The 16,833-nt window shown below is 41.5% G+C and overlaps 1 protein-coding gene and 1 non-coding gene across 3 annotated transcripts in view; both read right to left on the bottom strand.

Moving 5' to 3' along the window:
• Positions 1–16,833, bottom strand: part of pik3r3b (phosphoinositide-3-kinase, regulatory subunit 3b (gamma)) — a 209,289-nt gene that overhangs the window by 69,712 nt on the left and 122,744 nt on the right. The window lies entirely within an intron of this gene.
• On the bottom strand, positions 11,980–14,669 carry LOC106675274 (uncharacterized). The gene is made up of 2 exons (XR_013093781.1): positions 13,209–14,669; positions 11,980–13,021 (listed from the first exon to the last, which is right to left on the bottom strand). It is a non-coding gene; the product is annotated as an uncharacterized LOC106675274 (transcript).

Raw genomic sequence — 16,833 nt, 5'->3', positions numbered from 1 at the left:
CCTTTTGTCCTTCTTGTCCTCTACAGCTAATTTGCTTTGCGTGTATTGGTGCATCATTACCTCTGCTCGGGGTCAATGCTGAATGGTTATTAACTGTAGCCTCTTCATCCAGATGACTTACTTCCACAGTGATGTGGATCTGTCTGACTAGATGACAGCCCCAACCCTTTGCTTGTCTCTCTCTTTTTTCCTGATATTTCTTCTTCATCTTATTCTCTCCTATTTACCCCTCAACTCCCCTGACCTTTCTCTTTGTAGGTTAACCCCTTGCTGATCGAAGCCAGGGGATCTAGCCTGGCAGTGGTGCACAGATTAGACAAAGGCCAGATGGCAATATGTGGGCAGCTGAACTAAGCCCTGTTAGAGAGAGTCATTACCCTGTCTGCCTCAAAGACAGACCAAATTATCTATAAAAAGACCAAAAAAAAAAAAAAAAAAATCCAACCTAAACTGAGATTGTGATCTGCAGCCAAACCAAACCAAAGGTCTGCAGCGGAGGGCTCATGTGAATGCAAAGATAAAACAAAGGTTAAAAAAAGAAGGTATAAAGGAAGAAAAAGCACGCCAGTAAGGAAACACTTAGAAAGAAAGAAAAAAAAAACATTTAAAAAGTCGAGGAGGAAAAAAAAACAAGAGAAGAAGAAGATAAAAACCTTGAGTCAAAATGGACGAGAGGCACAGAAGGCAGGAAGGATGCAAAGAGCATTTCATCGTATCCAGGCTTAAAAATATGAAATATGGGGCCAGGACCTTTTTTCTGATAGTTTGCATATTCGCATTGTGGATAAACTTTTTACTTTGGTGTTGCCAACACTCCACCATCATTTTCATTAATTTCAACTGTAGATAGACAGTTACAGTTTTTCTTGATAGCTTTGACAAAATCCTTTTTTAAAATAGTTTTTATTTCGAACATGTGAATATAACTAAACAAAGAAAAAGCAAAGCAAAAAGAAAAACATCAAGTTTTCATGAATATCTCTATGTCTACACAATGTTTATGCTCAAAAAGGAGCATAAACATCATGTAATCTTAATAGGTTACATGATAGGGTGAGGCAAGGTCTCACAATTGTTTCACCCAAAACCTCTGGTGATAATGACACATGCCTTTTTTTCACACCTTGGCTCATGTGATGAGTCACATGATTAATAGTGGGTCAGCAAGTATGCAAACCTCTTGTTTACTTGAAACAAATACGTGAAACATACTTGAAATACTTGATACACACTAAATACTTGGTATTTTAATTGGTAGTGTAGTAGAAAGATCACAAAGAATAGCAGTGTGTATAAGAACAATGAGAATGTCTAATGTGGGTGAGGAAATTGAGGTGAACATAACACCTTGTAGTATGAAGTTATGTAGTTATGAACATAACATAACATAATTAATATGTTAACAACATTAATAATTTCTACACTCACTGGCTGCCGCTTCAATCACAGAAATCTTTTAAGTGCTGGCATATGGGACTGTGGCGGACTGTTCGATTCAACCCTTAGTGTGAATCTTTAATTGGCTTATCATGGCACACCCATACATAGTAACTATAGGGCCACACTCATCTCTCTGATCTCTTCTTGCACTCCAGCTGTTTACACTCACCCGCAATGATGAACTTTAAAACATACTGTATGCAATAAATCTAAACAGAAGCAAACACATACACACACAATTACACGTGTGCAGACAGCTGACACAGCTGAAAGCCTGCAAAACTTATAGGGCCAGAAAACATACCAGACATGCCATTGCCATCCCATTTAGCTGATGCTTTTAGTAATTTAAAGTGCACAAGAGTTCAAGTAAAAGCAGGAGTACATGCAGCACTGTGGGAGCTTAGGCGACATTATGAAACTGAGCTTAGGTTAAAGTGTATTAGATCAAAGCAATTCAGAGGAAACATAAGTCCACAAAGAGAGAAGCAGGTATATTAATTCAAGTAATTGTCTCTCTCTCTCTGTGTGTGTGTGTGTGTGTGTGTGTGTGTGTGTGTGTGTGTGTGTGTGTGTGTGTGTGTGTGTGTGTGTGTGTGTGTGTGTGTGTGTGTGTGAGAGAGAGAGCGTGTATTATTGGATTAAAGCTCTAGGAAGCATCTGTGTGGATACAAGAAAATGGAAAATGCCCAGAATATTCGCTTATTTGGTAATACTTCTTAAGGAGCATTTGGGGCCACAAGGTAGTCAAATAAACTCAAATCATTTTAATCAAGCAACATAATGCAATATACCAGAAAAAGCTTTAAATGTTTATTTTATGAAAGTGAAATATGAGTAATGAGTAAAATATCTGATTACAAATACACAAGATGTCCTGACAGAGAAAAACATGAATCTAGAGGCCAATGTTTTGCGGCAACAATCATACCTTTTCCTCAGTTTGTACTTACAGTAAAATTTTAGGGTCAGTGACTGAGCTTCTTTCTTGTGTCTGGCCTGGTATTTTTTCATTAAAGAAAGCATAGAAAGATGATGCCTTTAGTAGAAAGCTGAGCTTGGATTTGTTGACCTGTCTTCTTGGTTTTTTGTTTACTAGCGGTTTATGCTGCTGTGCACCCAGGCAGAGGCTATCAATTTACATCCTGTGGCATGCAAAGAGTGATGTCAAAAGCCATTGCTGCATTCGCTGATTCCTCCACCTGACATGTTGAGAAGAGGACGAGAGGGACAGTTAGCGTGACTGGGAGATGGAGAGGGCACGCAATCCCAGTCCACCCTTTGTGTGTCTGTGTGTTTGTGTTCTGTTTTTCACACAAACTGACATACACATGAACGCTAAATCAACCTCACTTTTTCTCTGTTGGAGTTCTTAAAGATTTTTCCTTCCTAGCCCCCTGGGAGCTCTGAGGGAGATTTCAGAGCTTCCATTGGCCCAGATGAAGGAAGTAAGAAAAATGTGTAAGAAAAGCTACAAGAGATGCTGCATGAGGCATCGAGGATGGAAGTGGAAAGTGCGCGAGAGAGCCAGTCTATGGAGCATCAGATCCATGATGCATAAGCAACACCAAAGTGCTCTTTTATTCAGTGTTTTATTCACAAACACATACTTGCTTTTCCTGGAATAAGTGAACTACTGTAGCGAGAGAGTTGGAACTTGTCAGGTTCTATCACGCAACAGGGCTGCAATACATGGGATTACTGTATGTGTGCGTGTGTGTTTGTGTGGATGGTGGTGGGTCGGGGGACTGTGTGACATGACCCAACACTTTGCTAGGATGGAAAATGACATGTCTATGATGGATTGCGTGCCTTAGTTTATCGCTCGAAGGAGACCCTGTTGCCTCGAGCTGGTGTGGTGGTTATTGTGTTAAATGTGTGATACTGCACTAGTTTACATACTGCATACTTTACATACAACCATATGTCACCATCTTTATCTCATATTCATGATCTATTTCATCTCAGTAAATTATGTGGAATGTTTTTGAAGAACTACTTCAACATTGGAGAATAATCAGGAATTGACCAGTTTAGTTTAGAATCAGGTCAAAGCGCTAAGATTAGCTAGAACTCCAAAGCTGTTTTATACTTTATGTGTGTGTATATATATATATATATATAACCTTTGTTGGCAATAACAGAGGTCAAACGTTTACTATAGGTCTTTACCAGGTTTGCACACACAGTAGCTGGTATTTTGGCCCATTCCTCCATGCAGATCTTCTCGAGAGCAGTGATGTTTTGGGGCTGTCGCCGAGCAACACGGACTTTCAACTCCCGCCACAGATTTTCTATGGGGTTGAGGTCTGGAGACTGGCTAGGCCACTCCAGGACTTTCAAATGCTTCTTACGGAGCCACTCCTTTGTTGCCCGGGCAGTGTGTTTTGGATCATTGTCATGTTGGAAGACCCAGCCTCGTTTCATCTTCAAAGTTCTCACTGATGGAAGGAGGTTTTGGCTCAAAATCTCACGATACATGGCCCCATTCATTCTGTCCTTAACACGGATCAGTCGTCCTGTCCCCTTGGCAGAAAAACAGCCCCATAGCATGATGTTTCCACCCCCATGCTACACAGTAGGTATGGTGTTCTTGGGATGCAACTCAGTATTCTTCTTCCTCCAAACACGACGAGTTGAGTTTATACCAAAAAGTTCTACTTTGGTTTCATCTGACCACATGACATTCTCCCAATCCTCTGCTGTATCATCCATGTGCTCTCTGGCAAACTTCAGACGGGCCTGGACATGCACTGGCTTCAGCAGCGGTACACGTCTGGCACTGCGGGATTTGATTCCCTGCCGTTGTAGTGTGTTACTGATGGTGACCTTTGTTACTTTGGTCCCAGCTCTCTGCAGGTCATTCACCAGGTCCCCCCGTGTGGTTCTGGGATCTTTGCTCACCGTTCTCATGATCATTTTGACCCCACGGGATGAGATCTTGCATGGAGCCCCAGATCGAGGGAGATTATCAGTGGTCTTGTATGTCTTCCATTTTCTGATGATTGCTCCCACAGTTGATTTTTTCACACCAAGCTGCTTGCCTATTGTAGATTCACTCTTCCCAGTCTGGTGCAGGTCTACAATACTTTTCCTGGTGTCCTTCGAAAGCTCTTTGGTCTTGGCCATGGCGGAGTTTGGAGTCTGACTGTTTGAGGCTGTGGACAGCTGTCTTTTATACAGATGATGAGTTCAAACAGGTGCCATTCATACAGGTAACGAGTGGGGGACAGAAAAGCGTCTTACAGAAGACGTTACAGGTCTGTGAGAGCCAGAGATTTTCCATGTTTGAGGTGACCAAATACTTATTTTCCACCCTAATTTACGAATAAATTCTTTACAAATCCTACCATGTGAATTCATGGATTTTTTTTTTCACATTCTGTCTCTCACAGTTGAAGTGTACCTCTGGTGCAAATTACTGACCTCTGTCATCATTTTAAGTGGGGGAACTTGCACAATCGGTGGCTGACTAAATACTTTTTGCCCCACTGTCAGATATAGAACTTTCTATAGGGCTGAATATAACATAAGTTCAGAGCCTCTGTGCTTTATCTGAGTACTAACATTACCTAAAACAAGAGTTTGGTGGCGTTCTAACTAGTTATCAGATCTATCGATGACTATTGGAGCAATTGGTTAGTAGAATTGCTAACAAGCTAACAAAGAGCTTCTAACACATTACATGTGCTAAATATTAGTCCAGCTAACGCATTAACAGTAGGAGTTACAGAATGATGTTTGCTATTGTATATATAATTGTATATATAATTTAATGAGCTGTCAGTTGCAGTAAAACTGTCAGCAGAGAAGTTAAAACTGTAACAGAGTAAAGATTTAAAAACAGGGACTATGACTAGTAAACGAAAAGAGTTGGCTGATATAATGAAGAGAGGGAGGTGCCTTGAGGCAATTTCTGCTGTGATTTGGCATTAAATAAATAAAATTGATCTACACCCCTACCCTCACCCATGGTCACGAGCTGTGGGTAGTGACCGAAAGAACGAGATCGCGAATACAAGCGGTGGAAATGGGCTTCCTCCGAAGGGTGGATGGCCTCTCCCTTAGAGATAGGGTGAGAAGTTGGCCAATTCGGGAGGGGCTCAGAGTAGAGCCGCTGCTCCTCCACATCAAAAGGAGCCAGTTGAGGTGGTTCGGGTACCTGACAAGGATGCCTCCTGGGCGCCTCCTAGGCGAGGTTTTCCGGGCATGTCCCACCGGGAGGAGGCTCCGGGGCAGACCCAGGACACACTGGAGAGATTATATTTCTCAGCTGGCCTGGGAACGCCTTGGTGTTCCTCCAGATAAGCTGGAGGAGGTGGCTGGGGAGGTGGAGGTCTGGGATTCTCTGCTTGGGCTGCTGCCCCCGCATCCCGGCCTCGGATAAGCGGAAGAAAATGGATGGATGGATGAATGGATGGATAAATAAAATTGAATTGAACAAAGGTGATCACGTGATAGTAGTTAGACAGGTATGGCATTAAGGACAAGAGCAGATGGTAGTGCATTTTGCAAAAAGGATGAAAATGGCTGTGGTAAACACACTTCAAGAAGGTGAAAGAACATAGGGTGAGAATGGAGGAATGAGCACATATGTGGACATCTTATCCAAAAGAGGCAATCTGAAAGATAGGTGCTTGCAAGGTGGCTCTAGAGAATGTAGCAAAGCAGCACTAGATGGTAGCCTTTGGGATGCTTTGGACATCAACAGGAGGAAGTGAAGGCATGTGCAAACATTAAATGGTGAAAGATAAAGAAGAAAGTAGACAGGAAAGCAAGGTGTGCAGCAAAGAGGTGGAAAAACTGAAGAAAAGGGCTGATAGTGAATTGTGTATGAGGATGGACAGAGAAGAGGATGTGTATTGATTGAGTAGGCAAGCTGATCAAGAGAGATCAAGCTGGAAATGATGTGCAGTAAGTTAGGATAATTAAGGATAAAGATGAAAATGCACTAGCAAGTGAAGGCAGTTTGTGCAAAAGACAAAATATTTATGCAGCTGGGTATGTAAAGACAGAGATATTTTTTGTTTCTTTGTTGGCAGCATGGTTTGTATTGAGCCACACACTAATAACCAGACCAATGAAGTATGGCTTCCATATCTCACAAAGATTGTACCCTTTGCAATCCAGGAGTATACAAACAACCCCAGTCTACCCTACTCTGAGGAGCTGATGGATGAAGAAAATGAAAGAGAGGGATGGAGGACAGTTAGTAGATAAGGAAATCTGGAGGATTAATTAGGAGGAAGTGAGGACAGGATGAAGAATGGAAAGGCAGTTGGTACCTTTATGTACCATACCTCTGAAGGTATGGACATGTCTAGGAAGAGAAGGAGACTTTTTGATAAGACTCTTTAACACAATAGTGGAGTGTGACAGGATGCCCGAGGAATGGACAAGTGTAGACTTTCAAGAACAAGGGTCATTTGCAAAACTGTAGTAAGTACAGAGGAATAAGCCATAAAGCCACTGTATGAGAAAGGTTTTGGAAGCTAAATAAAGAAGAGAGGTGATGATCGGTGAGCAGCAGTATGGATTCATGCACATTGCATGCACTATCAATGCAATGTTTCCTTTGAGAGTGTTGATGGAGAAATATAAAGACCAGATAGAGCTGAACTGTGTCTTTGTGGATGTGGATCTAGAGAAACCATATAATAAGGTGCCAAGAGAGATACTGTGGTACTGCACGAAGAAGTCAGGAGTTGCAGAGAAGTATGTGAGGATTGCACAGAACATATACAAGGACAGTGAAACAGTGGCGAGGCTTGTGATAGGAGTGGCAGATGGGTTCATGGTAGGGGAGGGATTACACCATTGCTTGCAATAGTGATAGACAGGTTGACAGATGAGGTCAGGCAGGAGTCTTTGTGGAATATGAGTTTTGCATACAATATTGTGAGCCATAGTAAAAGTAGGGAGCAGGTGGAAGAGACTCTGGAGAGGTGGAGGATGGTAAAGTCACAATCAAAAGACTACTTGAAAAATGGCAAAAAAAATCATATTTTGCATGGTTGGGTTTTTACAAGGTTCCAAGTAGAGCTTCAAAAAATGAAAGACAAAGAAATGGTAGTGAGATAAAACATTTTTTGGAGAATGTATTATTGAAAACTAAGCTTAAACTCAAACAGGCTGTTTTACAGCTGATCAAAAGTTTTGGACTACACCTCCAGACCCCTTTTGGTCCAAAATAGTGATGTTATTCTCCTGGAAGAAGTCCCTTGTCCGGCGAGCATTGTGTACTGTAGCGTTGTCCTGTTGAAAAACCCAGATATTACCAGACAGATGAGGGCCCTCAGTCATGAGTGATCCTCTCTGCAACATCTGGGCATAGCCAGTGGCCGTTTGATGCCCCTGCATCTCCTGAAGCTTCATTGTTCCATTGAAGGAAAAAGCCCCCCAGACCATTATGGCGCCCCCTCCACTGTGGCGCGTAGAAAACATCTGAGGTGGGATCTGCTTGTCATGCCAGTAACGTTGGAAACCATCAGGACCATCAAGGTGAATTTTTTTCTCATCAGAGAATAAAACTTTCTTCCACCTTTCAATGTCCCATGTTTGGTGCTCTCTTGCAAAGTCCAAACGGTCAGTTCTGTGATGTTCAAGGAGATGAAGCCTTTGAAGATGTTGGTTTGTTTTTGAAGCCCTTCAGTCTCAGATGCCGTCTGATAGTTATGGGGCTGCAGTCGGCGCCAGTAATTGCCTTAATTTGGGTGGAGGATAGTCCAGTGTCTTGACAGACAGCCAAATGGATCCTCTGGATCAGTGTTGGTGAAATTGTTGGGGGTCTTCCACTTGACTTTTTTGTTCCATAATCCTCGGGATCATGTAAGAAATTCTAAAGAACTGTTATTCTGCCCCTCTGTTACTGCTTTATTGGGTTTCTTAGGCTGGCGCATTTCTCAGGTTTCCCAATAGTAGGCAGTATTACCCCTTCTTTCCTTAGCTCTTGGTGAAGGCAGTCGTACCTTTCTCCTCTCCTCCTTCCCCTTATCTTCCCTGCTTAGCCTCTTGTGTCCTTGTCTTGTCTCGTGTGTATTACTTTCCCTGGAACACTCTCTTGCAGTCTGTTTCTAAGCCTAAAAGAGAATTATGGATTTGATCAACTGGTCTCTGAATGCTATTGACACCCTTTTCTCAACGAGAAGCCTGGGCTCAGGAGAGCCCGAGTGCCCTGGAGGTACTTTCCCTGCCGGATACACGATGGACGGGTGGCAGACATGGAGGGTTGTATGCCTGGCGGGACTGTTGATCGAGGACGCTGAAGATATCTACCTATTTGGAACCATGATAACAGGGTTCTTGCTGATCGGAGCTGGCTTCGCCCTGGCTTATCGGAGAATTAAGAAAGTGGAACCGGCTGTTCAAACCCCCCCCCCCCAAGGCTGCCCGCTGGAATTGAATCGATGGGACGAGGCGCAACTTCTCCGAATGGGCTCATTGAATGTAGCATGGTTAAGACCTTGGGGAAGCTAACGGCTGCCGTGAATGCTCAGGATAACACCTCTGAGCATATATTGGATTACATCAAGAACAACACCTCTGGGCGAAAGTTGGATTACATTGTGGAACAGCTCACTGCAGTTGTGAGTTCTCAGAATCAGCTCTCTGAGCACAAGAATGACAAGACCACAGATCGCAAGTTTGATAACATCATGGAAAAGCTCGCGGCTCTCCAACGGGAGATTGAGAGGCCAGTGTTGGAGTGTTAAAGAACAGCTCTGAAATTCTCATGAGTTGCTCGCATAAAACAAAAATCACCATTTATTGCGGCTACCCCTTCGGCGCCAGCTGTGGGCTCAAGGCTGGAGTCGAACAAAAACTCCCTGATACCGACTGTGTTTAGACTGTTCCTTCCCACTCAAGGCCACCTGGGTTGGCTGGTAGACTGTTTACTTAGCCTGGCAGGGCGAAGGACACTGTCTCAGCTGGACTGTGGACACACACACACACACTGATACACACTCATCCCCCCCTCCCTTTCCAAATGCCTTCGATGCTTGTCCCCTCCCAGGGAAGATGGCGGTCGACTGGTGCAGCGCAGACATGCTGCAGGACCGGTGCGCTGTCTACACCGGCTTTCTCTTACCCTTTACCCGCCCCTGTTGCTTGTCTTGTGTTTCATGGTGTATTGATAGTCATGTGCTTTTTGTGCTGAGGTGTTTTTTTCTGTTATCAAACTGTTCTCCCACTAGGAGCTCAGTCTGAGTGGAGTTTTTTCTCCTCCTCTCACCTCATGTTATGTATTTTTTTTTTTTTCCCTATCAGCCTACCTCTCTGACATGTTTTCTCAATGTGTTGTTTGTGTTTAGTTTGGTCAGAAGGTTCCTTTTTAAGTGCGCATGCGCCATTAGCGCGCTGCCTAGTGTAACCCTAATTTCCTTTGGGATTAATAAAGTATTCTGATTCTGATTCAGTTTGTGGTTTCTTCTTTAGTTATTTTGTGTGCACTAACTGCCCCCTTTGGTGATGTGTTGTAAGCAGCAGGAAAAGATCATGCAGGCAGTGTGAGAAAATGCCTGGAGCAGAAAACAAGCTGCACAATTTTAAGCCCAGTTTACATCGTTGGGGAGTTTGTTCAGCCATAATCTGTAAGTAATCAATGTGTAGCTTTATTTTCTGTAAGATTTGTTACTTTCCTGTTACTTAAAAGGGTATTTGAACGTATAAGGAAAGATGTTTATGGTGAATGTAAAGCACAAGGAAAGCTATGTTGCTAACTTCTGTTTTTGTTTACAAAATATGTCGATACTGATGCTTACGTATTATTTTACTGTATGTTCACAGTCTTACAAATTAAAAGACAAAAAGACACAAAGGCAAAGCGATGCGTCCTGTCGTTCCTGGAACCATCTCCTCTTATCTTTAGCTCGCTGCATAGGTTGAATAGCCATACATTCAACTGAGGGCAGCAGAACTGTCTTACTGCATCTCACCTCAACACTGCGAGAGACCCTGCTTATGCAGTTCAACAACCCGACCACACTTAAAAAGGGAACGTTTTTTTTTTTGCCTTTGCCATCAGAACATCATGACAGTGTGACTACCTGACGGAAAATGACAATTAATCCATATTCTTTTACAGGTGAAAACTCCAGGGGAAATGGATTCACAGAAGAAGAAGACAGTCTTTGGGGATAATCATAGCTCAGCATCGGACCTCATGATCCTGATGGGAAAAAAAGCCGGGTTTCCCAATGCAGTAATGCGTTTGTGTGTGGGAAAAACTGTACTGGCAGATTTCCTTTTTACAAAAGAGACAAAGAAAGACATAAAGCAGGGAAGGAAAAGAATCAGGTTCATGAACAATTCCACTCAATAAATAATACAAATCTTGCATATTCATGGTTACAGGATGAAAGGGGACATGCTGGTGTGTGGGTGTCAGCCAGAGGGCAGCCTGAAAGAGTCTGACATCAACAATGCTGCTTCTTTGAAAGGATCTTTTTTGCCTGCTGGCCTGAGTGAAGAGGGGTTGGACATGTGTTACAGAACTGGTACTTCCATTGGTTGTGACCCATAGTGCCGCCAGTGCTCACAAAGGCAACATTCACACACAGTTGGACCAATACTGTATAATGAAAATGTTTTAAAACTTTGACTACAGCATAGCAAGTTACTATAGTTAATTTTATGAATTTAATTTTATTGTTTTGGTTGTTATTTGTTTAAACGATGTTAACTACATATTGAAGTTAAACAAAATGGTTATTCTGATAAATGATCATGTTATGTGTGAGACAAATTGTCATTCGAGATGACAGAGAAAACTGAATTAAACAAACCAACCAGGATTATACAGCATGATCACACTGGCATAGAATAAAAGAAAACTGATTGCTTAAAAATACACACATGAGGTAATCAGGGAGATGGAACACACCGGGAGAGATGGAAACAAAACTAAACAACAAACACAGGGAAAAGACTAACAAAATAAATCAGGAAGCAGCAAAACACGGAATGGTGACATAAAGGAATTAATACAAATCAACAAAAGTCAAGCACATCAACTAGATAATCATGATATTAAGAACAGAGAGAAAACACACATTGGTAATCTATGGAAAAACTAGATATATCAAATACTAATGGAAACACAATCTAAGCAAAAGTATAATATCAGATAAACTCAAAACTGAAACTGAAACTACAACAAATCAAGTCAAACAGAGAATAACAGAAGTGAAAGTCCCAAACTGAAAATGCTGGGTCCAAAACCTGACATCATGACACAAATAAAGTAAGGCAAACATTCGGATTGTAACTGTTCCCTCAGAAAACCAGAATACTGAATTAACAAAGACCAAAGTTTGACAGTCATGTATGACTCATGTGGTTTTGGTTAGACATCTTAGAATAAGACAGACAGTTTACTAGTTTACCCTAATTTTATATAATCTTTTCCAGGTAGTTATCCACCAAAAAAAATATCCTACTTTCTAGGGGTGTGTATTGGCAAGAATCTGGCGATACAATATGTATCATAATACAGGGTAGACGATACGATATATTGAAATACTGAAAGCCAGACAGATATTTGTGTTTAGTAGGACTCAATTTAATTAGGAAAACTCACAGTAAACAGTCCAAACTGTTTAATGCTTGACATGAAACATCTGAAACAAAAACACTCTCTAAGTTCAAAATGAATGGAGAAATTAACATCTGCCTTATTAGAAGTCATGTCAAATAAACAAACAAAAACTACTTTACTGAAATATCAAGTATTTAACATGAAAAAAGTAAACATGTAACACTGAAGTCTTTCTAAGTACTATGATTGTAAAATACTTATCCAAAAACTGCTCTATGGAGCATCAAAACAAAGTACTTTTTATGTGTCCTTAACATAAACAAATATAAATCAAAAATGAAATTGCTTGAAGAATCCATCCAAGTAAACATTAACAAAAAATGTAAAGTGCTATTACAATTAAGTGTTAATAAAATAAAGTACAGCTCTGCAGTGTCCATCAATGGAACACTTTTAGTACAACCTGAAAAAAGGAATTTACTCATCTAAATAAAAGTGCTTATGAGACTCAACCAAAATGTCAAACATTCTCATATCAGAGATTTTACATGTGTAGTGTTTTCTCAGTGTTTATTTTTCAATTTCCAGATTTTTGTGCAGGAATACAAGCTGATCGACATGGTCAGCTCTCAGGACACTTCTCTGTGCATTTACTATGTCTCCTGCAGAGGAGAAAACTCTCTCTGCAGAGACACTTGTTCCAGGAATGCATAGGAAACTCCTTGCTACTTTGGATAGCTGAGGGTATTCCTGTTCATGGTCCTTCCACCAACTGAGAGGATTTCCTGTGAGAGGCAAAGGGGTCTCATCTCTATACCTCTTGATCTCAGCTGCAGCAACATCATGTTCTGATTTTGGTGCAGTATTGTCACTAGTAGAGGCAAACGTAGCTCCGAGCAAGTCCACCAATGCACATGAGGTCCTCTGTCTCTTTAGGGGTGGCCGAGGGATGGAGTCAAAGTTGTCTTTGATATGTGGGTGATGAGCCTCCTCTGTGGCATTCTCTTCCTCCACCTGTTTGTCAGTCTCCTCATTCTTTTGCTGCTGAAAAACATTAAATTCAAATAGTATTAATGTCAGAAAGTCAAAATTCAAATCCAAGATTCACCCTGTTTTTCACTAATATTTGATGACAAATGTCATCAATATGCATTTTTTTTTGCTTTTTACTTTATTCACTTGCTTATAACTTCAGTTGAATTTTTCCAAATAAATTAATTTATTTACTTACATTTTCTTCCTTCTTTATCACAGTCACCACAGTGTCCAACAGTCTGGAATAGGTCTCACTGGTCTCTGCTTCAGACAGGAAGGGCAGGTCCTTAAACCGAGGATCAACAGTTGATGCCATCCATAGTGTCTCCCTCTCATTTACATATCTCTTTCCCAGATCTTCTGCTATGGCAGTCTTAATGTCCCTTACTGTCGGTGTATCATCAACACTTTCTTGTGCACCCATCACAAGCTTGGCATGAAGAGGAGCAATGATGGACAGGGTTGGCATACTCTCCTCTGACATCACCAGGGTGGCGTCCTTCATAGGCTTGAGTGCCCTGACAACTTCTTCTGCACATGTGATGTCAGACTCACTTAATGTGAAAATTTCTTTTTCACTCTTCCTAACTTCTGCAGAAAGCAGAGCTGCACAGATGGCTGGTTGCTGTTCTAAAAATCGTTCTATCATATCATAGGAGCTGTTCCATCTCGTAATTATGTCCGTGATCAATCTGTGAGCTGGTAGCTGAAGGAGGCGCTGTTTCTGCTTCAACTGGTTGCTGGCTGTGGTGCTGCGCCTGAAAAAGGCTGTTACACGTCGGATCCTCCCGAGAAGTCGCACCACGGATTGTATTTTCAGTGCTTTCTGTGAGGCGAGATTCAGACTGTGTGCAAAACATTGTATGTGCGTTATGCCTGCAAGTCTAGCCGCGAGAGCCATGTTTGGTGCATTATCGGTAACAACAACAAGGTCCTTTGCGTTCAATCCCCATTCAGCCACAGCGTCAGTTAGTAACGCTGCAATGTGCTCACCTGTGTGGCTGTCATGCATGGCTCGGGTTTGTAGTACATGAGACTGAAGGTTCCACTGGTCCGTTATGTGATGTGCTGTAACAGTTACGTACGATTCAGTGGCTCTCGAAGTCCAAGCGTCGCATGTCAGAGCAACTGTCTCAGCCGAGCTGAGAGAGTCCAGCACTGTCGCTTTGACTTCTTGGTACAGCTTTGGCAGAGCGATGTCCGTGATGTGTTGTCGAGAAGGAACGGTGTAACGGGGCTCCAGCGTTTTAATCATATTACGAAATCCTTTATTCTCCACAACACTCAGAGGGCGCATGTCTTTGCAAATAAAAACAAGTACTGACTGCGTTATTTTTGTTGCACGAGTTGAAGTTGCTGGTAGTTTCGAAAAGTTAACTTCTTCAATTGTCCGTTGAGAGGGATCGCCTCGTTTCGTTTTAAAATTAGCATTTGACGCTACGTCGCTATGGTGTCTAGACACGTGTGTTCGTAAATTTGTTGTGTTACCGGAATATTTGACTCTGGCGGTGCAGATTTTACAGACTGCATAGCTCTTGTCATAGTCTTTACTTCCTTCTTTTGTCCTAAATCCAAAATGAGTCCACACATCAGCTTTGAAAGCTGCGGGGGCCGGCTGTATCCTCTCCTCTTCAGTCATCAGTTAGCTAGCATCACACATGTCCAGTGACTGTTCTACTTCGTTCTTTTGGCAAACTAGACGCTTCTACAGTTATCGCGAGACCTCGTTTTTACGTCATAGTAAAGGCGGTGAAAACTGCAAACCAGTGGCCGGAGTTTGAATTCCAACATACAAAAGAAATAAACAGTAAATGCATGTCATTTTTCAATTAAAAAAATCGATAACACTGATTTTAAATATCGATTCAGTATCATTGCGTGAAATATCGCGATATTTCGTTGTATCGATATTTTCTTACATCCCTACTACTTTCTCATACAACTCATTTAAAAAGACTGATATGGTTCAGTTAATTATGCAAGCCTTGCAGAGTTACTTAGCTGCCAAACTTCTATGGAGGAGAATAGGTTTCAAATGTGTTGGAACTTAAACCTTTTCCTTTTATAATATTTATCCATCCATCCAATTCTGAGTCAATGGGGAATCATTCAAACCTACACTCACACATAATTTAGAATAACCAATAACCTAACTGCACTAACTGTAAGAAAGTACCCAGTAGGGCTGCTCAATTAATCAAATTTTAATCTCGATTACGATCTGGGCTTTCAACGATCATTAAAAATTACTGAGCCGATTATTAGCCCCTCCCTCGTGCTTTACTCTCGCGCTGCTCCGTGTGGCAAATCGAGCGCACCTCTCTGCATTTCGAACATGTGTCACAACAATTAAGAGGACCCGAGGGAAGCTCGGAAAGCTAAGCAGAAGTCATTTGGAGAGGAGAGTGACTGCCGTTGGTTGAAAACAGAGGTAAAAAAAACTTCAGTGGTGTGGAAACATTATGGGTTCGCAGAGTCAGACGTGGATCAAGTAGACATAGTGTGTAAACTTTGCTACAGTGTCGTAGCTGCACCACAGAGCAACACTGCAAAGTTCACTAAACATAGATGTTTACATTTTTCATTTATTTTTTATATTGCAAACATTTGCACTGTTATCAGTATTTTCACACTATTTTATATTATTTTTGACAATCTTTAAAGTCATTATTCAATACATTGTTATTGTTAAATAAATATCGTCAAATAATCGAGATCTCAATTTCAGTGAAAATAATCGTGATTATCATTTTTGCCATAATCGAGCAGCCCTAGTACCCGGTGTTTATTATTAAGGGGGGAAAAAATGCAAACCTACATGGCTCCATGTGAAAAAGTGATTGCCCCCCGGTGATAACATAAATTAACTGTGGTGTATCACATTTTTTTGAAAGCCAAGTTCAATTCCTCTAGTCACAACCAGGCCTGATTACTGCTACACCTGTTCTCAGTCGAGGAATCACTTAACAAAAGGAAGCAGACCAAAAGATCCTCAAAAGCCAGACATTATTCCACGATTCAAAGAAAATTCAGGAACAAATGAGAAACAAAGTTTCTCTCAGTATGGAAAAGGTTCTAAAGGCTTTCCTAAAGATGTGGGAAACCTGTGAACCAAGGCGAGAGCCATCATCCACAAATGGTGAAAACATAGAACAGTGGTGAACCATCCCAGGAGTGGCCGGACAACCAAAATTACCCCAAGAGTGCAGCAACGACTCATCCAAGAGCTCACAAAAGATCCCAGAACAACATCTAAAGAGCTGCAGGACTCAATTGCCTGAGTTAAAATCAGTGTTCATGAAACTTTTTTTAAACAACTGTATGTTCAAAACAAAAATAGATGCATTTATTTTCATGGGGATGGTTTATAAGCCAATTTGAAATATGTGGTTATGTTTAAGTGATGGCAGCACATAGTTAAGATCATCACCTAATTTCACGATCCACAATGATTTGAGACTCATTTTGTTTGTTTGTGCAATGAGGCTGTTTAGTTATTAAAATCTAATTCCTCCAGCTTCAGACCATACATTAAAGCACTGTGACTGGGGTGAAACATTTAGATGTGGACTGCATGCAAATGAAAATTTAAAATCATTCTGGCTCTTCTGGTTGCAATTACCGATAATCTGAGTTGTAGCTGCTGCACAGAGCATGGCACTGTCTTCTGCATGTCAAGCAGCTGTACTTCTCGCTCATTGATATAAGCAGCACAGACTACCAAGGCCCAGTGCAAGCACATTCAGAAAAAAAAAGTGAAATGAAAAATCAGCTTTAATGTTCATACACATTTAGTTGCTGAGCAAGCCTGAACACAGAGC

Source organism: Maylandia zebra, linkage group LG17 (assembly GCF_041146795.1).
Source record: "Maylandia zebra isolate NMK-2024a linkage group LG17, Mzebra_GT3a, whole genome shotgun sequence".
Classification (NCBI taxonomy): domain Eukaryota; kingdom Metazoa; phylum Chordata; class Actinopteri; order Cichliformes; family Cichlidae; genus Maylandia; species Maylandia zebra.
Note: the sequence above shows the minus strand (reverse complement) of the source record. Positions and strands in the feature narration are given on the sequence as shown.